Here is a 15,046-nt window from a genome sequence, read left to right on the forward strand (position 1 = left end):
AGACCACTGCTGCCCGTGTACCCCTGGAACCTATTTAAAAGTGCCTACAGTCCAATTTTATTATGTTAGGCCTTCGAAGCCTTTCTGCGGCCCGTTCTTTCTACTACTCCTACACTGACCAGACCACTGCTGCCCGTGTACCCCTGGAACCTATTTAAAAGTGCCTACAGCCCAATTTTATTATGTTAGGCCTTAGAAGCCTGTCTGCGGCCCGTTCTTTCTACTACTCCTACACTGACCAGACCACTGCTGCCCGTGTACCCCTGGAACCAATTATAAAGTGCCTACAGCCATATGTTATTATGTTAGGCCTTAGAAGCCTGTGTGCGGCCCGTTCTTTCTACTACTCCTACACTGACCAGACCGCTGCTGCCCGTGTACCCCTTCAACCTATTTAAAAGTGCCTACAGTCCAATTTTATTATGTTAGGCCTTAGAAGCCTGTCTGCGGCCCGTTCTTTCTACTACTCCTACACTGACCAGACCACTGCTGCCCGTGTACCCCTGGAACCAATTATAAAGTGCCTACAGCCATATGTTATTATGTTAGGCCTTAGAAGCCTGTCTGCGGCCCGTTCTTTCTACTACTCCTACACTGACCAGACCACTGCTGCCCGTGTACCCCTGGAACCTATTTAAAAGTACCTACAGTCCAATTTTATTATGTTAGGCCTTCGCAGCCTGTCTGCGGTCCCTCCTTCCACTAGGCCTCCACTGACCAGACCACTGCTGCCCGTGTACCCCTGGAACCAATTATAAAGTGCCTACAGCCATATGTTATTATGTTAGGCCTTAGAAGCCTGTCTGCGGCCCGTTCTTTCTACTACTCCTACACTGACCAGACCACTGCTGCCCGTGTACCCCTGGAACCTATTTAAAAGTGCCTACAGTCCAATTTTATTATGTTAGGCCTTCGAAGCCTGTCTGCGGCCCGTTCTTTCTACTACTCCTACACTGACCAGACCACTGCTGCCCATGTACCCCTGGAACCTATTTAAAAGTGCCTACAGTCCAATTTTATTATGTTAGGCCTTTGAAGCCTGTCTGCGGCCCGTTCTTTCTACTACTCCTACACTGACCAGACCACTGCTGCCCGTGTACCCCTGGAACCTATTTAAAAGAGCCTACAGTCCAATTTTATTACGTTAGGCCTTCGAAGCCTGTCTGCGGCCCGTTCTTTCTACTACTCCCACACTGACCAGACCACTGCTGCCCGTGTACCCCTGGAACCAATTTTAAATTGCCTACAGCCAGCCCAATTTTATTATGTTAGGCCTTCGAAGCCTGTCTGCGGTCCTTTCTTCCTCTAGGCCTCCACTGACCAGAGCAATGCTGCCTGTGTACCCCTGTAACGTTTTTTAAACTGCAGTGAGCCACATTTTTGGTTTAAGGCCTACTACCTGTGTCTGTCTGCGCCACTCAAAACAGCTGTCTTCCTTTGAAAAAAGCAGAGCGTCAATAGTCTTGTTTTCAGCCTCTAGGAATTTTAAAACTGCATTGGGGCTACAACTTTGGTAGGGCCTACTAACGGTGTCTGCCGCCCCAAGGTGTTCCCCATGTTTCGTCCACATTGCTTTGATCTTCCTACTCTCGTTTACTAGTTGGTGAAAACTACACTGCATTAGGCCTACAAATTGGGCATGGGGTGTAGAGACGGTGTATTCCGCTCCAAGGTGTTCTCCAGGTTGCCTTTCCTAAGCTTCTATCTTCAGGCTCTTGTTAAATAGTGCTTAAATGGAACAACTGCATTTGGCGTACTAGTTGGTTTGGGGCCTACTAACAGTGTCTGCCGCTCCTTGCTGTTCTCCTGGTTTCCTGTCCTGAAATTCCATTTTCAGGCTCTCGTTAAGTAGTTGTTAATGTTAGACTGCATTTGGCCTACTAGTTGGGTTGGGGCCTACTATCGGTGTCTGCCACTCCTTGCTGTTCTCCTCCACTGAACAAAGCTGTGCCGCCTGTTTACTACTCTTGCCAATTTTGAACTGCATTTAGACTACTTACAGATTTGGGCCTACTCTCTGTGTCAGCCTCTCATTCCAGTTGTCTTCCACTGAACAAAACAATGCCCCCTGGTTAGTCCTGTTAACAATTTTGAACTGCATTTAGCCCACTTTATTCTTTGGGCCCATATCTGTTCCCCCCTCATCCTGCCCATTGCCCAGCCAGTGATAGATGAGTCTGCTGGTACATTGACCCATAATGCAACATTCCCCGTGCACGCTACACTGCAAGATTGTGACCCTGCTGAAAGTCAGGTCCCCCTTCCCGCATGCCATACCACTTTACACGGGGACAAAGAGGAAGGTGCAGATAAAGGTGCAGGTTCCTTCATCAGGTGGGGGGAGGAATACTCGTTGGCGACGTCACTGGCACAGGGCCTCTCATAGTACGCAAAAGTGTTGCTGCCGGTGGGAGGCGCCCCCGCCGTGCAAACACACCGCTGTACTTTGAGGGGCCCTGTGCCAGTGCCAATGCCAACGAGTGGGCCCCCCCTGCTTGCTCAGGATCACAGCACTTGCAAAGTTGAAATACTTACCTCTCCCTGCTCCACTGCCGTGACGTGGTCCAGATTTACTGGGCCCACTAATTACTTGAACCAGCCCTACCCCCCACAACTTTAGCCAAATGACCCCCAATTTCAAATGCCTTCAAATTATTATAAGCTAAATTACGATTGACAAGCTTCTGTAACAAGAATGGATGTTTTTGCCTTTAAAATGGCCAGTGTCGGTGTTTTCCTGGCCTCCACTCACTGCCGACTATGCTCCCCCATTGACTTGCATTGGGTTTTGTGTTTCGGTCGATACCCGACTTTTCGCGATAATCGGCCGATTCCACTTGACTCGACTTTTAAGATAGTCGGGTTTCGCGAAACACGGCTTGACTCCAAAAAGGTCAAGGTCGCTCAACCCTAGTGCAGAGTAATACATAAAATGTATGTATACTAATGCCAGAATCCTTGCCATCAAAATGGACAAATTAGAATTAATGGTGTTGGAGCATAATTATGACATGGTGGGGATATCTGAAACATGGCTGGATGAGAGCCATGACTGGGCTGTTAACTTGCAGGGTTGTAGTCTGTTCAGAAATGACCAAACGGATAAGCGAGGGGGAGATGTGTGTCTATATGTAAAATCATCCTTAAAACCCATCCTGCGTGATAATATAGGTGAATCTAATGAAAATGTAGAGTCCCTGTGGGTGGAGATAAGGGGAGGGGAAAAAATAATAAATTACTAATAGGAGACAAAAACTGAACTCGGAAATTATGGGCCAGTAAGCTTAACCTCTACTGTGGATAAAATACTTGAGGGCATTGTAAGGGATGCTATACTGGAGTATCTGAAGAGGAATAACCCAATACCAATATGGGCTTACTAGGGACCGTTCCTGTCAGACTAATCTCATCAATTTCTATGAAGAGGTAAGTTACAGACTGGACCAAGGGAACCCAGTGGACATAGTGTATATGTACTTTTCAAAAGCTTTTGATACGGTGCCACACAAAAGGTTGATACATAAAATGAGAATAATGGGGATAGGGGAAAATATGTGAAAGTGGGTTAAGAGCTGGCTCAGGGATAGGAAACAAAGGGTGGTTATTAATGGAGCACACTCGGACAGGGTTGCGGTTAGCAGTGGGGTACCACAGGGGTCAGTATTGGGCCCTCTTCTTTTTATCATATTTATTAATGATTTTGTAGGGGGCATACAGATTGGAATTTCAATATTTGCAGATGACACTAAACTCTGCAGGGTAATCAATACAGAGGAGGACAATTTTATATTACAGGATGATTTATGTAAACTAGAAGCCTGGACTGATAAATGGCAAATGAGCTTTAATGGGGATAAATGTAAGGTCATGCACTTGGGTAGAAATAATAAGATGTATAATTATGTGCTTAATTCTGAAACTCTGGGCAAAACCGTCAATGAAAAATACCTGAGAGTATGGGTGGTTGACAAACTCACATTTAGTGGCCAGTGTCAGGCAGCTGCTACAAAGGCAAATAAAATAATGGGATGCATTAAAAGAGGCATAGATGCTCATGAGGAGAACATAATATTACCTCTATACAAGTCACTAGTTCGACCACACTTAGAATATTGTGTACAGTTCTGGTCTCCGGTGTATAAGAAAGACATAGCTGAACTGGAGCGGGTGCAGAGAAGAGTGACCAAGGTTATTAGAGGACTGGGGGGTCTACAATACCAAGATAGGTTATAACACTTTGGGGCTATTTAGTTTGGAAAAATGAAGGCTAAGGGGTGATCTTATGTTAATGTATAAATATATGAGGGGAGAGTACAAAGACCTTTCTGATGATCTTTTTAATCATAGACCTGAGACAGGGACAAGGGGCATCCTCTACGTCTGGAGGAAAGAAGGTTTAAGCATAATAACAGACGCAGATTCTTTACTGTAAGAGCAGTGACACTATGGAACTCTCTGCCGTATGATGTTGTAATTGATGAGTGATTAATTACTTAAATTTAAGAGGGGACTGGATACCTTTCTTGAAAAGTATAATGTTACAGGGTATATATACTAGATTCCTTGTTAGGGTGTTGATCCAGGGAACTAGTCTGATTGCCGTATGTGGAGTCGGGAAGGAATTTTTTTCCCCAATGTGGAGCTTACTCTTTGCCACATGGGGATTTTTGCCTTCCTCTAGATCAACATGTTAGGGCATGTTAGGTTAGGTTATGGGTTGAACTAGAATGACTTAAAGTATTCCTCCAACCTTAAAAACTATGTTACTATGTATTTATTTGTGAAAAAAAATTACATTTGGAGAACATTTTTGAAAATTTCGCAATTTTCCAAATTTGAATTTTTATGCCCTTAAATCACAAGAGATATGTCACACAAAATACTTAATTAACATTTCCCATATGTCCACTTTACATCAGCACAATTTTGGAACCAAAGTTTTTTTTTGTTAGGGAGTAATAAAGGTTAAAAGTTGACCAGCAATCATTTTTACAACATCATTATTTTAAGGACACATTTGAAGTCACTTTGAGGGGTCTATGTGATAGAAAATACCCAAGTGTGACACCATTCTAAAAATTGCACCCATCAAGGTGCTTAAAACCACATTCAAGAAGTTTATTAATCCTTCAGGTGTTTTACATGAATTTTTGGAATGTTTAAAAAAATGAACATTTAGCTTTTTTTCACAAAAAAATTATTTAGCTCCAATTTGTTTTATTTTTCCTAGGGTAACAGGAGAAATTTGACCACAAGAGTTGTTGTACAATTTGTCTTGAGTACGCTGATAACCCATTTATGAGGGTAACCACTGTTTGGGTGCATGGTAGAGCTTGGAAGAGAAGGAGCACCGTTTGACTTTTCAGTGCAAAATTGACTGGAATTCAGATAGGACACCATGTCGTGTTTGGAGAGCTCCTGATGGGCCAAAGCATTGACACCCCCCCACAAATGACATCATTTTGAAAATTAGACCCCTTAAAGAACTTATTTAGATGTGTGGTAAGCACTTTGACACATCAAGGGCTTCACAGAAGTTTATAATGTAGAGCCATAAAAATAAAAAATTATATTTTTTCACGAAAATTATAATTTCACCCCCAATTTTTTATTTTCCCAAGGGTAGCAGAAGAAATTGGTGCCCAAAATTTGCTGTGAAATTTGTCCTGAATATGCTGATACCCCATATGGGGGGTAAATCACTGTTTGGGCGCACGGCAGAGCTCGGAAGGGAAGGAGCACCGTTTTACTTTTTCAATGCAGAATTATATGGATTGACATCAGACATCATGTTGCGTTTGCAGAGCACCCTGGTGTGCCTAAACAGTGGAAACCTGCCAATTCTAACTCCAACCCTAACCCCAACACACCCCTAACCCTATTCCCAACCCTATCCACACCCCTAACACATATTTTTTGCATTACCACATTCTGAGAGCTATAATTTTTCCATATTTTTGTCCACAGAGTCATGTGAGGTTTTGTTTTTTGCGGGATGAGTTGACATTTTTATTAGTGCCATTTTCGGGTATGTGACATTTTTTGATCGCTTTTTATTCCGATTTTTGTTTTGGCAGAATGAACAAAAACCAGCAATTCGTGAATTTTTTTGAGGTGGGGCGCTTATATTATTCCGCGTTTGGTAAAATTGATAAAGCATTTTTATTATTCGGGTCAGTACGATTACAGAGAAACCTCATTTATATCTTTTTTTAATGCTTGGGCGCTTTTAAACAATAAAAACTATGTTGGAGAAAAAATAATTATTTTTGCATCGCTTTATTCTGAGTGCTATAACTTTTTTATTTTTTTGCAGATGATGCTGTTTCGCAGCTCGTTTTTTGCGGGACATGATGACGTTTTTGGCGGTACCATGGTTAGTTGTATCCGTCTTTTTGATCACATGTTATTCCACTTTTTGTTCAGTAATATGATGATAAAGCATTGTTTTTTGTCTTTTTTTATGGTGTTCACTGAAGGGGTTAACTAGTGGGAAAGTTTTATAGGTCGGATCGTTACGGACGCGGCAATACTAAATATGTGTACTTTTATTGTTTTTTTATTATTTGCATAAAGAAATGTATTTATTGGAACAATATTTTTTAACATTTATTTAGGTTTGTTAATTTTTTAACACATATTAAATAAATATTTTTTGTATTACTTTTTTACTTTGCCCCAGTGTTGGAAATCATGCTATAGTATAAGATCGCTGATCTAACACTTTGCACAGCACTGTGTCAGATCAGCGATCTGACAGGCAGTGCTGCAGGCTTACAGGCACCTTCTCTTAGCAGGCCACCTCCCTGCAGGACCCAGAAGGCCCATATTGTATCTGGATTATGAGGGGGGAGGACGGAGGGGACTGGTCTCAGGGAAGCATGCAGAGAGCCCCCTCCCTGCACGATGCTTCCCTATGCTGCCAGAACACTGCGATCATGTTTGATCGCAGTGTTTTGGGGGTTAATGTGCCGGGAGCAGTCCGTGACCACTCCTGGCACATAATGCCGGATGTCAGCTGTGATAATCAGCTGACACCTACCCATGATCAGCCGAACTCCCCCGGTGAGCATGGCTGTTCGATGATGATGTACTATCCCGTCGGTGGTCATAGGGGCCCAGACAACCTTGACGGGATAGTATGTCTAATATCAGAAAGGGGTTAAATTCAAAAAATAAAAACAATAACTAAAAGACAGATATAACACCACAGGTACAGAAAACCAGGTGGGAACCCCAAAGAAAATAGAATTAACAAGTCCTAGTATAAGCCTCATAAACACAATTATATTATCGTATATGTATACAGAGAAATCAAGGAAGGTACAACTATAAGTGCTAGTAAATTATCATATTATATATTTCTACATTAACATGTACAGAGGTTGGACCAAATAATGAAAACACCTGGAAACATCAACAAAAGTTAGTTTAATATGGTGTAGGTCCACCTTTTGCAGCGATTACAGCCTCAATCCTCCGAGGTATGGATTTATGCAAGGTGTGAATTGTATTCAAAGGAATTTTAGCCCATTCTGCAGTTTAAACTCCCTCCAGTTCTTTGAGCGACATGGCAGCGGAAATCGACGTCTAACTTGACTCCCTAAAATCGACCATAAATGCTCAATAATGTTGAGGTCTGGGGATTGTGAGGGCCAGATGAGATGCTCAACTTCATTAGAATGTTCCTCATGCCATGCTTTACCGATTCTAGCTGTATAAATTGGTGCATTATCATCTTGAAAGATGGCGTTCCCCTCCGGGAACATTGCTTGAACCATTGGATGCACTTGGTCGCCCAAAATGCCTAAATAATCTCAGCTGTAAGTTCTTCCATGAAGGGATATCATTGGCCTGGCAGATCTCCATGAAATAGCACCCCAGATCATCACAGAACCTCCACCATGTTTTACGGTTGGGAGAAGGCAGTCTGGATGGAATGCTTCTTTCGGCTGTCTCCAAACGTACACTCGGCCGGAGATCAGAAATAGGGTAAATCATGATTCGTCTGAGAATATCACATGTTTCCACTGCTCGAGGGACCAATTCTGGTGGTTTCTACACCACTCTAAATGTTTGGAAACATTTGTCATTGAGAGCAGCAGTTTTCTAATAGCAGCTCTTCCGTGGAATCCAGATTTGTGCAGCACCAACCGAACAGTTTTCGTGGAAACTGGGTTCTGTAGGTGTTCATTGAGCTCAGCAGTGATTTTCGGAGCCATGGTCTTGCGATCCTCTCTCACAATTCACTTTAGAGTCCGACGGTCTTTCTCAGTCAACTTTGACTTTCAGCCGGACCCGTGCTTTGCTGCGGATGTTTTTCCTTCTCTTTCAAATGCAGTCATTACTTTGGAGACAGTAGCTCTTGATACACCAAGCATTCAGGCACTTTCTGTCACACTAGTGCCTGCCATACGAGCACAAACAATTTGGCCTCTTTGAAAATCGGAGAGGTCTGCCAATGGTATCAGGCTCTCATCAATATTCTTTCAATTCAGCAAAACAATGTTAATTTACATACACATATCACATAACACAAATAATCAACTACAAAACATTACCATATGTCACAGTTTGCATGTTTATCACATGTTCGAAGATTATGATACCAAAACGTTAGGTGTTTCCATTATTTAGTCCAACCCCTGCATATGCCTTGTTTGTACAAGCCTTGTTTTTGCTCATGTTTATTGTATTTGTCTATATTTGCCCCCTTTTCACATGTAAAGCGCCATGGAATAAAGGGTGCTATAAAAATGTATAATGATAATAATAATAATAATAATAATAACAACATATGAATTCTAGATACTCAGTGAGACCAATATGCACATCATAGTAATAATCATAATAAAAAAAATAGAAGTTTCAGATTTCTGGTGATGACAAAAAATCCTTTTGCCCTAAGCCCTGTAATATAGCAGCATAGTTGTAGGTATACACATAGTGTGTCACAAGTATAGAGTAATGCAATGCAATCAAATGGTCATTGTCTGGTATCAGAACTAGGAGTTTTAATTACTTTTGGACAATATGCGGGGACTCAGCAGCACACCTGATGCGCATTTTGCTTGGAAATGCTTTGTCCAGGGGTGGTTGGGGGCTGGCAAGTTACATAGTAACATAGTATAGTAACATAGTTAGTAAGGCCGAAAAAAGACATTTGTCCATCCAGTTCAGCCTATATTCCATCATAATAAATCCCCAGATTTACGTCCTTCTACAGAACCTAATAATTGTATGATACAATATTGTTCTGCTCCAGGAAGACATCCAGGCCTCTCTTGAACCCCTCGACTGAGTTCGCCATCACCACCTCCTCAGGCAAGCAATTCCAGATTCTCACTGCCCTAACAGTAAAGAATCCTCTTCTATGTTGGTGGAAAAACCTTTTCTCCTCCAGACGCAAAGAATGCCCCCTTGTGCCCGTCACCTTCCTTGGTATAAACAGATCCTCAGCGAGATATTTGTATTGTCCCCTTATATACTTATACATGGTTATTAGATCGCCCCTCAGTCGTCTTTTTTCTAGACTAAATAATCCTAATTTCGCTAATCTATCTGGGTATTGTAGTTCTCCCATCCCCTTTATTAATTTTGTTGCCCTCCTTTGTACTCTCTCTAGTTCCATGATATCCTTCCTGAGCACCGGTGCCCAAAACTGGACACAGTACTCCATGTGCGGTCTAACTAGCGATTTGTACAGAGGCAGTATAATGCTCTCATCATGTGTATCCAGACCTCTTTTAATGCACCCCATGATCCTGTTTGCCTTGGCAGCTGCTGCCTGGCACTGGCTGCTCCAGGTAAGTTTATCATTAACTAGGATCCCCAAGTCCTTCTCCCTGTCAGATTTACCCAGTGGTTTCCCGTTCAGTGTGTAATGGTGATATTGATTCCTTCTTCCCATGTGTATAACCTTACATTTATCATTGTTAAACCTCATCTGCCACCTTTCAGCCCAAGTTTCCAACTTATCCAGATCCATCTTCTCTTGTATTAACTGCTTTACATAGTTTTGTATCATCTGCAAATATCGATATTTTACTGTGTAAACCTTCTACCAGATCATTAATGAATATGTTGAAGAGAACAGGTCCCAATACTGACCCCTGCGGTACCCCACTGGTCACAGCGACCCAGTTAGAGACTATACCATTTATAACCACCCTCTGTTACATATTTATATAACAGGTAACCAAAATGCTTACATATCTTCAGATGTCTCTCATATCTTGCCTGATTATGCTGCTGAAAATGCTGTTACGCGAGACTGTGTTATGCGCTGTAACTCAAACAATGCGATCACGTGGGTATGCCGACATGATCGGGTAGGATATGAGAGGATTTTTTGCCATCAACATAACTCTGAAACTTCTATTTTTGTATTATGATTATTACTATGATGTGCATTTTGGCGTGCATACACTGAAAATGGCACGTCAGCCTCTGACATTAGAGAAACAAATTTCTCCTTGTACATTTGGTCAAGAAACCATTTGTAGAAATAGAAAAATATCCAGCATGTTGAATAAAATTCAGAAGTCTTTAGTGAAGAATTAAAAAGTTGCACCAGTGTACATCGACAGAAAAAATGTGCAAATCTAGCATATGCGTTTTGGAATTTAATCTTCAGATGCAATGAATTAGGATTATATTTCGAAATGCGTATGCTAGATTTGATACAGGAAATATATATATTTGCTAGATTTGTACATTTTTTCTGCTCCTGTACACTGGTGCGACTTTTTAATTCTTCAATAAAGACTTCTGAATTATATTCAATACGCTGGATAATTTTGTATTTCTACAAATGGTTTCCTAACTGTGGCACTGCAGGTTTCCTTGCGTGGCATCCATTGAGAAGGTGGGCTGATATTTTTCTTTCTTTTTAGAGGGTCAAAAAAGGTGCACAGCCAGTATTTCATGGTGGACAAAATGTCTTTCACACGAGGATCTTGGGAAAGGCATCTGGACATGAACTCTGCCATGTATGACAGACTACAAAGAGTCAAATGTTCAGTGTCCTCACCAGGAAGAACACTAGCAAGCCTCTCCTCATGACACGTAGCCTCCTCCTCCTCCTCTTCAGGCCATCCATGCTGGACAGGCATGACACTGGGATTGGGAGTCCCCTCTGTAGCACAGAGCTAAAAATCCTGTTCCCCCTCCTCATCCTCATCATTATCCAATGTGACCTGAGAATATTGGGCAGCACGGTGGCGCAGTGGTTAGCACTGTAGCCTTGCAGCGCTGGGGTCCTGGGTTCTAATCCCACCCAGGACAACATCTGCAAAGAGTGTGTATGTTTCTGCAAAGAGTTTCTCTCCGTGTTTGCGTGGGTTTCCTCCGGGTTCTCCGGTTTCCTCCCACATTCCAAAGACATACTGATAGGGATTCTAGATTGTGAGCCCCATCAGGGACAGCGATGATAATGTGTGCAAAACTGTAAAGCACTGCGGAATATGTTAGCGCTATATAAAAATAAAAAAGATATTGTGTGAGGCTTTGTGGTATCAGCCACTGTGCAATTTTGCTCCATAACCACCTGCTCAGCAACCAAAGCTTCCTCTTTCAGATTCTGCAGTGAAAGTTTAATTAAACAGAGCAGTGTGATAATTACGCTCATAATGGCATCATCAGTGCTCATCATCTTGGTGCAGTACTCAAAGTTTTGAAGAACTTCACACAGATCAGCAATCCACACCCACAAGGCGGTTGTTATGTGTGTGGGCTGAGTGTCACTCTGATGTGTATTGAGAAGCTGGAAATCAGAGACTGCCCTCAGTTGTTCACTAAGCCTTTACAACATATAGAAGGTCGAATTCCAGCATGTGGGCAGTCACAAATCAGTCGGTGATGAGGCAAATTAAAGTGCTGCTGCAGCAAAGCTAGAATGTTGAAAGCCTGAGATGACCTTTGGAAATGTTCTGACATGGCATAACAAGTAGGTCAGGCAAATCAGGGTATATTTTTAAAAACCGCTGTACAACCAAGTTCAGCATGTGGGCCATGCATGGAATGTGTACCAGCTTGACAAGCTTTAAAGCCGCCACCAAGTTACGGCCGTTATCGCACACAACCACATCTGGTTGGAGGTTCAGCAGGGAGAGACACTGATTGGTCTGTTCTTTTATCCCTTTCATCAGTTTGGCGACATCATAAAGTGAGTGGAGACCACTCGTACGAACAAGAGAAACCAATCACCAGAGCTATAGACCTAATACCGAGAAATTAGTGACAAGGATATACGTATTTATCAAAAATATTACTTTATTGCAATGGTAACAACATATTACATGTACGCATGTTTGAAAGACATAAAAGGCATATAATAAATGACAAATAAAATCACCAGTATATATAAAAACCTAAATAGGTCTCAGGTGCGCCATAAAAGGAAGGGTTAATCTCAGGACTCCAATAAGTAACATATAAAATTTAGTGTAAACCACAAGTGATAAAAAGGGTGTTAAAATGCTAAAATGTGTAAGCCTGAAAATTATGGGTTAAAATATAAAACCTCCAATGTAAGTAATTATAGTGGCTCTATACTGTGCAAAAAAGTGCAATGTGCAGAGCATGAAGCAAAAAATCACAGTGCTTAGTGCTAAATCTAAAAGGGAACAAAGTAGTGAAAGTATAATATTAGGAGATCCTGTACCTTTAAGGCGACACCAAAATCCAAACAATGCGCACCCCGACGCGCGTTTCGGATATTAAATCCTTTGTCAGGGGGAAGAATTTAATATCCGAAACGCGCGTCGGGGTGCACATTGTTTGGATTTTGGTGTCACCTTAAAGGTACAGGATCTCTTAATATTATACTTTCACTACTTTGTTCTCTTTTAGATTTAGCACTAAGCACTGTGATTTTTTGCTTCATGCTCTGCACATTGCACTTTTTTGCATGGTATAGAGCCACTCTAATTACTTACATTGGAGGTTTTATATTTTAATCCATAATTTTCAGGCTTACACATTTTAGCATTTTTACACCCTTTTTATCACTTGTGGGTTACACTAAATTTTATATGTTACTTATTGGAGTCCTGAGATTAACCCTTCCTTTTATGGTGCACCTGAGACCTATTTAGGTTTTTATACAGTATATACTGGTGATTTTATTTGTCGTTTATTATATGCCTTTTATGTCTTTCAAACATGCGTACATGTAATATGTTGTTACCATTGCAATAAAGTAATATTTTTGATAAATACGTATATCCTTGCCACTAATTTCCCGGTATTAGGTCTATAGCTCTGGTGATTGGTTTCTATTATTCTTGGTGTGGGTAAGATGTGTGATATCCCAGCCTCTGACAGTGTCCCTGACTCAAAAAGGTTAAACCAGTGTGTCATCAGGAATATGTATCATCCTTATCCACAAGAACTTGTCCACATGTCTGTAGTTAGGTGGACCTTCCCTGTGACTGCGATGGTCAGAGCATGGCTGATGTTGTGTAACACTTATGCAACATGGGAATGGCACACTGGGAAAAATAGTGTCGGCTGGGAATCAAAAGACTCAGTTTCCACAAGTCAAAGTGGCAACATTTCAAGGGCTAGCAATCTGGCAACATGGGTGTTTAGCGTTTAGGTCTGTTGGTGGGTGGCTAGATATTTCTGCTTTCTATTAAATGTCTGGGGCAGGGACAACTGAACACTGCGCTGACACAACGAAGTGGACGTGGTTGCTGTCTGTTGTGTGTTTGCAACTGCTGGTTGTGGGTAGGAGGCATTAGCACTAGCTTCATGGTCAGCAGATTGAGAAGGCCATAACACAAGGGAAGGGGTAGTTGTTTGACCCTCAGACAAAAGTTTGGTTCTCAGGCATTCTGCCCACCTACTGGGGTGCTTGGCTGCTATGTGCATCCCAGTAGGTGGGCAGAATGCCTGAGTACCAAACTCAATGCACACTTTGCCTGTTAGCTAGCTAGTGGGAGAGCTCTGTGCAACAGTTGCCCGAGTTCACCCTCTGGGCAAACCACTACATCTTCTTGCCTGTTTTCTTGCTACAGATGCATCCCTCTCTGCACTGCTGTGCTCGCTAGGTGTGCCACCGTACCATGTTGGATCAGTGGCTTCATCATCAACCATATCATCTTCCAATTCCTCAATCTGATCCTCCTTCTAAGCTGAAATTTGAGGCTAACCTGATGGCAACTGTACCTCATGAATATCCTCCAGCTCTTTAAACATCAATTGACCTTCCCCATCCTGCATTTCTCCTGCCATGGGTGCTCAAATGTTTGTGCATCACTGCACTCCACCTCCTCATGAACCTCTTTAATGGTGCACATTGAGCGGCCTGACAAATTACAAGGGAATGTAAACAGTTCTTCAGAGTGGCCATGCATTGGGGCCATATGTCTCCTGGGACTCTTGATGGTGGGAGGAAGAACCCACAACATCCTCGCACTGGCTTTATTTTTCACAAGTACCCTTACAAAGGTCTTATGTACAAATTCACTGCATCTAGCAATGTGTGGCTATTTTTTTGGGAGATAGTCTTGCTGACACTCTTCAAATGTGGAGTAATGAAGATTATTGCCCCTGCTTGCGATTATCTCTACCCAGATTGCGCCAGTTGCCTAACTGTTAAATAAAGATACGCTGTTTTCGTAAATTAATAGGAAATTATGATTTTTTTTTCAATCAGCTGCTGACACGCTCCAAATGTGGAGTAAAGAAGATTATTGCCAGTGCTAAATTGTCATTTAAGATTATCTGTACCCGGATTACGCCAGTCTCACAACTGCGAGATAAAGATATACAATTTTTTATACGCATAGGAAACTATGTTTTTTTCCAATTGTCTTGCTGGCATACTACAAATGCAAAGTGATGAAGATAATTGCCCCTGTTAAATTGTCACATAAGATTATCTGTACCCCAATTGTGCCTGTCGGATATTGGGATTGTTTTTTTTCAATCGGCTTGCTGACACATTCTAAAAGTAAAGTAATGAAGATTATTGCCCCTGCTTAATTGTCAGGTAGGATTATCTCTACCAAATTGCGCCAGTTGCATAACTGCTAGATAA

The 15,046-nt window shown here is 41.9% G+C and overlaps 1 protein-coding gene across 2 annotated transcripts in view; it reads right to left on the reverse strand.

Annotated features, from left to right (window-relative positions):
* The window catches only part of LOC138642453 (cadherin-10-like), a 1,145,040-nt gene that overhangs the window by 381,027 nt on the left and 748,967 nt on the right, over nucleotides 1-15,046 (reverse strand). The gene's annotated exons all lie outside the window — the stretch shown is intronic.

This window comes from Ranitomeya imitator, chromosome 6 (assembly GCF_032444005.1).
Source record: "Ranitomeya imitator isolate aRanImi1 chromosome 6, aRanImi1.pri, whole genome shotgun sequence".
NCBI classification, from domain to species: Eukaryota; Metazoa; Chordata; class Amphibia; order Anura; family Dendrobatidae; genus Ranitomeya; species Ranitomeya imitator.